General features: G+C 46.0%; 1 pseudogene; it reads right to left on the bottom strand.

Moving 5' to 3' along the window:
• Positions 1 to 329: 329 nt before the first annotated feature.
• On the bottom strand, positions 330 to 12132 carry LOC125532230 (putative disease resistance RPP13-like protein 3; annotated as a pseudogene).
• Positions 12133 to 13205: the final 1073 nt, after the last annotated feature.

Below are 13205 nucleotides of genomic sequence, written 5' to 3' on the forward strand. Positions count from 1 at the left end.
TAATCTCATAGTCATAGGAACATGTATAAGTCATGAAGAAAGCAATAGCAACATACTAAACGATCGGGTGCTAAGCTAACGGAATGGGTCATGTCAATCACATCATTCTCCTAATGATGTGACCCCGTTAATCAAATGACAACTCATGTCTATGGTTAGGAAACATAACCATCTTTGATCAACGAGCTAGTCAAGTAGAGGCATACTGGTGACAATCTGTTTGTCTATGTATTCACACATGTATTATGTTTCCGGTTAATACAATTCTAGCATTAATAATAAACATTTATCATGATATAGGGAAATAAATAATAACTTTATTATTGCCTCTAGGGCATATTTCCTTCAGGGATACCATTTGCCTTGATTAGCTTTCGAATGTTATATCTGTTACCATCAATGACGGCACAAATATCATCTGAGTAGATGAAAACCTCCAGAACCATAAGCTGAGGAAACACTGACTCCCCTATCTCGATCTTCTTCAACGCCACATCCAGTACCAACTCGTTGAGACTTTGGAACCCACTTTTCAATACAATATGGTAATCTTTGTCTTCATAGGAGTCATGGTTTAGGGCAAGAGTGGCAAGAAAGGGCAGTTTACCTAGCTTATTGATGAACTCTTTTGTCACCTTTGTCTGCTCCAAAGACAGTTTTGTCAAGTTTGGGAGATAGAAGCCACTGCTCTCTGGCAGTGTTGGCGGCACAATCACCCCCTTTAGTCTCATTTCCTGGAGTCGCGGAAGGTTGGAAACAGTGAACAAATTGGAGGTAATGCTTTCACCTTCTATGCTTAGGAGCATGAGGTACTTGAGTTTGCATACATCAGTCAAGGCATTAGCATTTCTTTCGGGAAGCTTCCATATGTACAAGGACTGAAGCTGTATCATCTTCTCCAGGGTTCTTCTACCCCAGCCATGAACTTGATCTGGCTCTATGCTCTCTAGAGTCTGCAACTGCGTTAGGCGCCCGACTCGGGGAGTGTCGTGACTTGGTTGTCTCAGACATCTAGTGTTTGGAGGCCAGTGAGCTTTCCAATTGATGGTGGTATTGTAGAAAATATAGGATAGCTAATATTTCTGTTGTTCTATGTTGTATTGATCTGACCCAAGTGTGGGGTATATATAGAGTACAATATGAGGGAGAGAGACTTGGAGTAGAGGGCAAGTCGTACACGATTTAATCCTATTCTATCTCTAACTCCTAATCTCTAACTTAAACATAATTATACTTCTAACATTCCCCCTCAGTCGTAGCGGGAGTGAAGCGGACGATTACGACTGAATTTGAAGTCTTGCTCTTTTGTCGTCTTCTCCGCTACGCCATCATCAACTGCGTCTCTGATGCGTCGGCAGTTAAGGCGGTGACTGCGTCCCCTTCTGGTGCCTTCCTTCCTTCCCCTCTATTCCCTCCCGCAGTCACAGTGGGAGCGTCGTGGACGCAAATGACGAGGCGGACGCTGTTGACTGGAGTTGTTGCCGATGAGTTGCTGTAGACGCAGCCCCGTATGTTGATGTCGAGGTAGCCGATCATGATGATGTAGCCGTGGTCGAGGTAGTCATGGTCGATGGTGTGGTCGTCGTGGATGATGAAGCCGCACAAAGCTGGAGGCGCAAAAAAATGCGCTCTGATGGAGCTGCAGACATGGACGATGCACCTTGCGAATGTCAGAGGGTGCCGTCGGGATGAGTCCACCGATTTTGCCCAGATCGGAGGAAGCCCATCGAGCACACATCGGTTTTGCCAGAACCGTGTGGCCGTGTAGGGTCGTCACTGTAGTGACGCCGTGTCGATGCAGTCATGCCGTCGTGGATGACGCGGAAGATGCCGTCGTCGTGACGCGGTCATTACCGTCGTCGAGGTCGCGCCTTGCAGAAAAGTCCGTCAGAGGACGCTAGGTGTCCATCTTGTGGACGAGGCGGCGGCGGCGGTGTGTTGACGATGATGCTGGTGAAGACCATGTTGATGGAGATCTTGGCAATGAAGTGTCGGCTATGGCGTTGCAACAGCGTGTCGACGATGATGTCGCTTGAAGGCGTCCCTCGTGACGACGATGTGTCGATGCCGTGTCGCACCGGAGAGGTCGATGAAGACTTGCATCTCTCTCCACACCGGCCTGGCATGTGGACGGTGCATGTCATAGTCGCTTTTCGTACATGTGCTCGATGAAGATTTTTTTTCTCTTGGGCACGATGTGGACGTACAGCTCGATGATGTGGCGCGGGTCGATGTAGATCGCTCACCGAAGATAGCTTGGTGCAGCGGTTATTGGACGTGGCTCGAAGATTGCAGTCGGTGCAGGTCAGCCGGCTCGATGCAGAAGTAGCGGATCAATGTCGATGTAGACGAGTTCGGCCGGTGCGTTGTAGTCACGTACGCGTACAAGCCGTACGGCTGCTGTGTGCCGTAGTCGCATGGACGGAAAACTGATTGGAGCTGCACCATCAATCGTGGAGTCCGTGTGGAGTCCGTGACGAGGCTGGTGAATCTGCATGGAGATTTGAACATGGACGATCGTTAATTGTATTTGCACTTGGCTCGTCTTTGCTCACGTACTGTCAACATGCATGGACGGCATGTTCCTCTTGTTTTGGGTGGATCGGGAAGCCGCCGCCCTCCCGGTGTCGGTGCATGGTCCCTCCTGATGCCCGGAGACAGCCCGTGAAGTACCTCGGGCGCCGTCGGTGTGGAGATCGCCTGCATGAGCAAGGCGCTGATCGGATCGTACGTGTGGCAGCTGGGCAGTTTAGCGATGTAGAGCCCGAGCCTGCCGCGCCGCATGAGTGTGCCGCTTCCTGGTTTATCGGTGACGGCTTGATCAGATCGGACGAAGAAGTCCATGCAGATGCAGCCGCCGGGAGATCCGCGTATGCGATCCGGATAGATGCCTACGCCGGACGTATTGCATCTAAGGATCGCCGGATTCTTTTGGTGGCTAATGAAAAAACTAATCTAATGGGAATTTCTAAACCTGAAATTGATCTACTGCTGAAGAACTTGAAAATTGGATCTAAATTATGAGACCGGTCTAATCTTTGATTGAACGGATGCCGCGCCCCCGGGAAGAGGAGATTAATCTCCCCGGGGGCGGCGCGATGTGGAAGTGGAGGAAGGTCCTAGGATCGGCGTCATTGGACAAACCGCTCTAATACCATGTAGAAAATATAGGATAGCTAATATTTCTGTTGTTCTATGTTGTACTGATCTGACCCAAGTGTGGGGTATATATAGAGTACAATATGAGGGAGAGAGGCTTGGAGTAGAGGGCAAGTCGTACACGATTTAATCATATTCTATCTCTAACTCCTAATCTCTAACTTAAACATAATTATACTTCTAACAGGTATCTGTTTCAAAGAGCGGGAGGTGATGCCGAGGTATTGCAAGTGCACCACATTTCCAATATCAGATGGTAGCGTGTCTCCAATCTCAAGGCCATGCAGGTTGATGACACGAAGGTACTCAGATCCTTGCAAGAGTTGCCGTATGGCATACTTGATGAGTATGATCTCCTTGGAGTTGGCTGTGGGCCTTGACCTTGAGTGATGGAGACAAGGGCATGCTTGTTGTTTTTGCTTCTCTTCTTCCTTCTCCTCGGTATCCAGAGGGTCTTCTTCCTTCTCGACGGTACCTAGCTGGTCTTCTTCCTTCCTAGCCTCCACTTCTTCTTCAAAGTTTGACAAGATGGACCGCAGCTTGGGCAAATAATGGTTGGCGAGAGCAGCATACTTGTCCCTATGATTCTGGAGGGAAAGGAGGCATGCATTGGACAGTATACGGAGGTCATCCCCACCATGGACATCCACGAAGCTTGCCTCTTGCGCCTCATGAAGCAAGAAGTCATGGACTTTTGTCTGGATGGCCACACGCTCATCTCAGAAGCTTCATACTCCATTGGTGCAAGGTTCACTAGCCGCCTTGCAATTAACTCTTTCAAGTACTGTTCACCCACCTTCTCCATTGCTTGCCATCTTTTGGTCTCAGAAATCCCTCTGCCATCCACATGCACACTAAGTTGCGTGCCCTGATAAGTGTGTTCACAGGCAAGGCAGCAAAATACAAGAAGCAAGATTTCATATGATGTGGAAGGTCATCAAAGCACATGGATAATACGATGTCGAGGCGCTTCCATTGAATGGCGTTGTTCTTGAGGTAGTCAAACACTTTCTCCCATTCTCCAGGATACTCCTTGGTTCTTAAAAGGCCAGATAGAAGGACAACTGCAAGTGGCAGACCACCTGTAATCTCAAAGATGTCTTTTCCGTAGTGGTTCTTTCCAACAGCCTCCTTCACGGTTTTCCTGTACTTTTTACCTTTCTCCTTCATGAAAAGTGTCTTTAGGAATAGGTTGGTGGCCTCATCTTCATTGAGATCCTCAAGTTCAATGGGCTACAAGGTCGAAGGTGATGATTCTGGTTTGGTCTGTGTGATTTGCACTACCTTGCTTCCTGCCATGCCGTCTGGAAGGGCATTTAGTATGCTTTTCCACTCTGTGTTGCTGACTTCACCATCTATAACCAGCAAGTACTTTCCTTTTTCTAACTCTTCCTTTAGATTCTTACGGGCCTCCCCTCTGGAGCATGTAACATTGTCTTCTTTCAAACGCTGAATGATCAACTTCAGGATGTTGGAGGCACTTAGATTTGGTGCAAAGCTCACCCAAGCCTGCGCATCAATGTGATTCTTGGTCCAGTACTCCTCGTACATGTTCCTCACAAGCTTTGTCTTGCCCACACCACTCTTGCCTATCACATAGATCACTTCTGGTCTTGTTGTGTCAGTTCCTGCCTCTAAATATTTCTTCAGATCATCTAGCTGCGTCTGTCGTGCCACAATTGGTAGCACAATTTTATCCCTGTAGTTTAATTTTATGAATTAGTTTACATCTTCTCCACTCACATCAATTTAAGAATAAACATTACATATTCTTCTTTCTTGGAATGGAAGTTTCATTGTTAATCAACACAACAAATTGCACACCTTTTGGTGCTCCTTGAATGCTTCGGACACATGATGTTAGTTATTATGAGGTAATGTTTCTTGCAGTACTAGAAAAATAAGAAAACCAAGACACACACATGGGATACATGGTTGACTATATGTATGAGTATAAAATCTTTACTTACATCTTCTCGGTACTAGTAGAGGTCTCAGCGGATGGTCTCCAGGTCACAACTGACACAGCAGATGCATCCTCAATTTTGTATCTGTCCTTGTTCGCGATGATGCCCTCTAGCCTTGTATTGATTGATTTGATCCTGCTAGAAAGATTGCGCCGCACGCGCACTTCTGTGGTGAAGCTGGCAAAGAACTTGAGGGTAGCACGAGTCTAGCTTGGGTATCTTAGAAGGAAAAAAGTTAAATTAATAACATCGTCTTACAGTTGTGTTTGAGCATATCTACGACATGTATTATCTGAAAGCTCCAAAATCACCTTTAATTTGCCATCATGTTCATATAGCCTTATTATTTATATGTCAATCACCGAGTGACTGATCTTTTGAGAATGCACGCGCAAATAAGAAACTAAAAGTAATCCATGGCTAAAGCTGGACAAATTTTAGGGAGGTTCAAAATCAGCACCCTGCTCGTATGTATTGTGTGAGGGGTGTGCTTTGCTATAGATAATACACCTGATATTGAGTAGAAAACTTGAGTGAACCTAGGTGTCTTGCTTATAATACGTCCTGACTTGGGCCACTTGAGCTGCGGCAGGCTTATTATTTGTTCTTGCAGTTACCATAGAATAGAAGCCTCTAAAGTGCATAGCTAAAATATTACTAGTGGTTAAGCTATGCAATAAATTTCAGGGCCGGCCCTGTGTTTCGGGAGGCCCTAGGCGAACTCGACGACATGGGCCCTTTAAGTCCTAAGACTGTGTGTGTGTGTTTGCATGATACATATATATAACTTCATTTGCATAATACTAAAACTAAATTTTCAACCACACATCTTTAGTTTGAAATTTGACTACAATAGTTGTTGGACAATGCAAAATAAAACAAACATGACATGATTATCTCAAATAGGAAACAAATTTATTTGCTCCTCTGTATATTTTCACAATCTTCATTGACCTTAACATCTGAATTTTCATGCTCGGGATTAGTTCCTTGCCTATGTTCTTCACTGACATCAACAATACTTGAAGATGTAAAATACTTTGTCAAAGAACCCTTCAGTGGTTGGATTTTCAGATGTATTTCTTTCTTTCTTTTTTTTTCAGCACCCGACAAATACTTCTTAGGCAACATGGCATGCTAATGTCCTAATATTACCAAGCAAAGAGTAGACAACGAATTGGAAATTTATAGATCGGATGATCAGAACCCTAGACATGTACACAGAATGACAAAAAATTAGGATGGTTGAATACATACATTGAAAGATTGAATTAGAAAATTATACATAAAAAATTAGATACTTCATGGGATGAATCGTGGATGAATAGTTTAATATACGTACTAAAGAAACTACTGAAATTGGGGATGAATGAATAGATCAGGAACATCCGAACATGAATATTGGGTACGGACCTGCGTTCGCATACATATGTATTGCCGTATTGTTGGAAAGCCGAGTTGTCGGATTGCTGCGTGCCGCGGCGGCAATGAGCGGCTGAGGCACCGAGCGAGGAACGACGGAGCGACGGGCTGATGAGACGACGAAGAAGAACCGACGAGTGATGAATGGGAAAAGTCAGATTTTTTATTTTTGAGAAGAAAGGAAAAGCCAGACATTCCGATTGATTTGTTTCACACGTACGCGTGCATCGAGCGGCTGTGACTTGCGTGCGCGACGTTTCGCTATGCATTACCAGGCGATCCGATGGGCCGAGCCCATCTTGTTTTCTTTCTCTCATAATTTTTCTCTTGTCTATTTTTTTTGCTGGGCTATACTATATTTGTACTACATCATGGGCCCCCCTCTGGCTTGGGCCCTGGGCCGTCGCCCCTCTGCCCATGCCCCAGGGCCGGCCCTGATAAATTTACACGGTCTAATACCAAATTCTATTGTAATTTGAGTGATTTAGTAATGAAATAATTCTAAATTACAACTATGCTTCATCTGTCTATAGAATATGACAATTTTAACATTTTCTTTTCCTTTTCAAGAACCGGATGCACCTTTAAAAAATGCCAAACGTCCTTAAAATGATTATAGATGTAGTCATAGTAGTATTATTTCTGTACATGGATTAATTTGCTGCGGAGAAGTTGTGTTTAGGAGTTGCATTATCATATTTGGAGGAAACAATACACTATTCTTCCAATTTTATTTATTTTAGATTCTCAATGCAAAAATTGCTTATTTTTCTAGATCTGCATTTATTATTCCATTGTAGTTTTTTTTTGCATTTTTTATATTTCGGGAGTTATTTCAAAAATCTTCATGTATATCTAGAAATAAATATTATCATGTATATCTAGTTGGTGTCCGCAAGACAAGGGATTGTATTCTCTGCTCATGTCTTGGAATGTGTAAGCATACATGGGATTTATTCTCTGCTCGTGTCATCGAATGTATTCGAGAAAAAAAACATTTTTAGGCTCAATTTGGCATTGTGGTCGATTATCATAATTCTGTTTGACCAACAACCTTTTATCGATATTACTATTTGTTTTTTTTCTTAATCTTATAGTCCACTTGAAAGTGGATTAGAACCACAGTTGGAAACAACAACAATGTAAATAATTGGGAAAACAAATCATTTTCTGGTTATGTTATACTTCAAAAAGATAAAAGTGATTAGAATTAACTATGTTTTCCTTCCAAAGTTTATCTTATTATTATTTATTTACCAAAAATAAACTGTCATCTTCTCTACAACAACTTGGCTAGCGTTATCCATGGTGTCCGCAGCCTTGGCAAGAGATTATATACAATTGTCGTACCATCAAGAATCATCTTTTAAATTTGTTATATTAGAGAGCACACAAAAGTTCAAGCTACTAGGATTAACTAATATAAGAAGTGAGCCTAGCTGGCTAGGTGGCCATTGGTCAGAGCTGCTGGGCAAGAGAAATCCACGTAGACCTATTACCTAAAAAGGCTTTCGCAGGGCCGTACCTCAGAAATCCGGGCCCCGGTGCAAAATCACAATTTAGGCTCCATTTAAAGGCCAAAATAAAATCTTTATTACTTTGAATTATTAATTTAGTATCTTGTACTCTTAGAACCGTGCCTATGTGAAAGACATCTCCGAAAATTATAATGCAAGCCTGATGAATAAATTCATGAAAGAGCAGCAAATTAACTTAAGAACAGGGGTATACAAAACAAAAGGGACAAATGACCTACCGTTGATTGTTGAGGGATGCACAAGAAACGATGGCTCATAGGACTCTGATTGCTCTGCACCTCGACGAAGAGAAAGAAAAGAAAGTCTGAGGTAGCACCGTAGTAGCCAAATGAACCAGCAGTTCATAGCCATCAATCGTTCTGTTTTCAAAAAATTGTGAATCCACTAAGAGCATTTCCAACCGCCGTGCCAAAAGGCGTACGCGGTAAACTGAGTTTTAACGCGCGCGGAACGTTTTTGCGCGCTCCAGCGGTGACGGAAAACTAGCACGCGTCCGGGAAAGGCGGCAGCTCGCGCGTTATTTTTGGCGCACCGTTTCCGGTGCGCCTTTAAATTGCCGTGCTCGCCACCCGGCTATTCCACACTCTCTTCTTGTTTCGCTGCCACGCGCGCCTTCCCCGCTTCCTCGTTGCTTCCTCGCCGCTCCAGCGCCCCGCCACCGACGCGCCACCATGCTGCCGCGCCGCCGAGGAGCGTCGGGCTACCGCGGTGTAACACCCTCGATGCGACTATATCTTCCACGTGTCGAGGCACGACTTAGAGGCATAATCGCATTGAAGGCATATGTCGCAAGTTAGGCAATCTTCACAACATCCCATGTAATATAGATAATAAAGAGGGAGATAACATAGTTGGCTTACACTCGCCACGTCAATCAAGGTACATAAATAACATTATATCATCCAAACACGCATGGCCCGACTACGGCGCCAAAAATAAAAGATAACCCAACATGCGACACGGTCCCGATCACCCCCAACTGGGCACCACTACTGATCATCAGGAAAGGAAACATAGTATCGTTGAGAGTCCTCGTCGAACTCCCACTTGAGCTCAAGCGCGTCACCTGGAGCGGAATCATCAGGCCCTGCATCTGGTGTAATAGTAATCCGTGAGCCACAGGGACTCAGCAATCTCGCACCCTCGCGATCAAGACTATTTAAGCTTAATAGGTATGGCAAGGTAAATATATGTGGAGCTGCAGCAAGCGACTAGCATATATGGTGGCTATCCTGTTCGCAAAAGAGAGCGAGAAGAGGAGGCAAAGCGCGAGCGAAAAACTAAAGGACAACCTGCGCAAACATTACTCCAACACCGTGTCCACTTCCCGGACTCCGCCGAGAAGAGGCCATCACGGTAACTCACACTGTTGACTCATTTTAATTAAGTTAAGGTTCAAGTTATCTACAACCGGACATTAACAAATTCCCATCTGCACATAACCGCGGGCACGGCTTTCGAAAGTTTAAATCCCTGCAGGGGAGTCCCAACTTATCCCATGACAAGCTCTCACGGTCCACGAAGGAATAGACCTCCTCCCGAGACGTTCCGATCAGACTCGGTATCTCGGTTCTTCAAGATACTTCGACAGGTTAAAACAAGACCAGCAACACCGCCCGAATGTGCCGACAAATCCCGATAGGACCTGCACATATCTCGTTCTCAGGGCACACTCAGATTGTCCAAACTTCTGGTAGGCCAGCCCAGAGTTGCCCCTGGTGGCCACCGGCGGCTGACGAGGTGGACCAACACTCAGAGGAGCACTGGCCCGGGGGGGTTAAAATAAGATGACCCTCGGGCTCCGGAAACCCAAGGGAAAAAGAGACTAGGTGGCAAATGGTAAAACCAAGGTTGGGCATTGCTGGAAAAGCTTTAATCAAGGCGAACTGTCAAGGGGTTCCCATTATAACCCAACCGCGTAAGGAACGCAAAATCCGGGAACATAACACCGATATGACGGAAACTAAGGCGGCAAGAGTGGAACAAAACACTAGGCGAGAGGTCGAGCCTTCCACCCTTTACCAAGTATATAGATGCATTAAGATAACAAGATAATATAGTGATATCCCAACAAGTAAATAATGTTCCAACAAGGAACGGCATCCAAGCTTCACCTGCAACTAGCAACGCTATAAGAAGGGCTGAGCAAAGCGGTAACATAGCCAATCAACGGTTTGCTAGGACATGGTGGGTTAGAGGTTTGACATGGCAATTTGGGAGGCTTGAAAGCAAGTGGTAGGCATCGTAGCATTGGCATAGCGAAAGAGCGAGCATCTAGCAAAGCAAAGATAGTAGTGATTTCGAGGGTATGATCATCTTGCCTACAAAGTTGTCAGAGTTGACTGGATCCTCGAAAGCAAACTCAACGGGATCCTCGTTAGCGAACTCGTCTCCCGGCTCTACCCAAACAAAACAAACAAGCAACAAGGACACAATCAACCACGAGCAAGGATCAAACAATATGATGCAAGGATGGTATGCTATGCGGGATGCATATGCAAAATTTGACAAGGGATGCATGAACCTGGCCTCAACTTGGGAATCCAAGTATGCCACTAGAAAGATGAGATGAAATCGCTTGAAAACGATATAAAGAACGCCGGAATCGGAGTTACGGTTTGGAAATGGCAAGAAATTCGAATATGACACCGGTCTGCGATTTACAGCAAGTAGCCATCTAAATGCAATGAGATGAACAAGCTACAGCACCCAAACATGGCATCAAAATACATGGAAAGGATGTATTCAAGATGCTTAACAAAAGTCTAGCACTGAGCTACGTCCAATTCATCCATTAACAGGTTCAAACAAGCATGGCAAAAATGCATATGGTAAACAGATCTCAGACTTAGTGAAATTAACACTTGTCTGGAATTCAGATCAGATAGCACTCTTCGGAGCAACAAAACTATATGCTACAGGACCTGAACATGGCAAAGTAAAGCATGGCATGGAGCTACTCAAATAGCTTAACAAAAGTCCCTTAGTGACCTTGAGCCAAAAGGGATCAAAAAATACAATTGCAAGCATGTGAACATGGCAAAAACATAATCAGTTCTCAGACTTAGTGAAAAACTGGAGCATGCTGAAAACAGATATCAAGTAGGCATGTTTACGAGCTCGATGCACTCACTACGGAGCAATTCATGAAAAGCTAAGCATACACCCATCAAGAATACACAAAATTCAAGCTAGACATGGCACGAACAATAGCATAGCATGCATGGATCAACTACAACATCATTGGCAAAATTGCTAACAAGTAGACAATCTACCCAGATTCACGAAGTAGCAAAAGTAGAGCTCGATTGACTCAAGCTAGGATGCTCCATAATTGCAAACAAAGACATGGATGGATAGAGCATTACAAGATTAACAAAACACCCTTACTGATCATCCTCAAAAGAGGCACGGATCACTAGGAAACAACATGAACATATGGCCATATGAGATAAATAGCTCAAGGACTTAGTGGAAATGCTAAGTCCCTGAAATCAGCATTACCAAGTGCACCACTTTGCAAGCTCGTGGTAGTCACCACACACATCACAAAAATACATGGGTTGCACCTCTGGAAAGATGGCAAAACCCTTAACAAAACATATGTTGAGCTTATGGGCATATCATGCACACAATAATCATGGCAAAAATGACAAAAATCTAAATGGAGTAGCAGATCTGACAATTATCTCAAGTAGCCCTCTTCTAACAGCATTTCGGGCATCAAGATAAACTCAAATGAAAATGATTCAATGGAATGAAATTATGTACTCTCTGAGACGAACATTTTGATACGCTATATGCCCGAAACGGGTCTACGGATGCAAAGTTACGGCACGATGAAATATGAAAAATAGTTAGGGTTTCGGGGCAAAGGTCAACCGAGGAGGGGATCTCAGATCCAGATCCAGAACATGCATGGAATTCGAGGTCGGCCGGAAAACCCTGTAGCCCGCCGGAGTAGCTTCGGGGAGGAGGTGGAGGACGCCGGAGATGGGCCGGCGAGCTCCGGGTGGCGCGGCGCCGGCGATGGGGAGCTGCGGCATCGCGGTGGCGCGACCTTGAGGAGGCGGCGGCCGGCGATGGGGAGCTGCGGCGGCACGGCGGCCGGTGGGCGTCGGTGGTGGTGGCCGCCGGAGCGCGGGGAGAAGAGGGCGCGGGGCGCGCGCGGTCGATTGGGCCGGGAGGGCCCCGCGTGGGCCCGGGAGGGCCGGCGGCGCGGGGGCGGCGAAATGGGTGCGGCTGGCTGACGTGGTGTGCCCTGGTTGGTCTGGGCGAGCGGCGGACAGTGTCCGGCGGCCGGCAGACGTGTCCGGCCGCGCGGAGGAGTGGATCTAGGGTTTAGGGGGGAGGGGAGACCCGTGAATTTCGGAGGAGGACCTATATATAGGCATAGGAGGAGCTAGGAGAGTCCAAATGAGGTGCGGTTTTCGGCCACGCGATCGTGATCGAACGCTCTAGATGATGGAGAGGGTTTTGGTGGGTTTTGGGCCAACTTGGAGGGGTGTTGGGCTGCAACACACACGAGGCCTTTTCGGTCCCTCGGTTAACCGTTGGAGTATCAAACGAAGTCCAAATGGTATGAAACTTGACAGGCGGTCTACCGGTAGTAAACCAAGGCCGCTTGGCAAGTCTCGGTCCAATCCGGAAATGTTTAATCCCCACACACGAAAGAAAGGTAGAAATGACCACCGGAGGAGAACGAAGCGCCAGAATGCAAAACGGACAATGGAGAAAATGCTCGAATGCATGAGATGAACACGTATGCAAATGCAATGCACATGATGACATGATATGAGATGCATGACAATGACAACAACACACGGAGAAAAAAATTCAAACCCGAGAAAATAAAATAACTTAACGCCGGAAACGGCAAGAGTTGGAGTACATATTGGAAAGTCATATCCGGGGTGTTACACGCGGCGTCCGCTAGCGCCCCAACGGCTCGTACTACTCCGAAATCTGGTCCAACGATGTCCGGCTCACCCTCGGCACCTTCGAGATGGTGCACGAGGCCGTCTACGCGTATGACACGGCGGCGTGGCGCCTAGGCAGGCCGCACCCGTAGATGAACTTCCAGGACGTCTACACGCTCCAGCAGGCGCTGGACGTCGCC

The sequence above is a fragment of the Triticum urartu genome, chromosome 6A (assembly GCF_056163025.1).
Source record: "Triticum urartu cultivar PI428250 chromosome 6A, HENAU_Tu73, whole genome shotgun sequence".
NCBI lineage: Eukaryota > Viridiplantae > Streptophyta > Magnoliopsida > Poales > Poaceae > Triticum > Triticum urartu.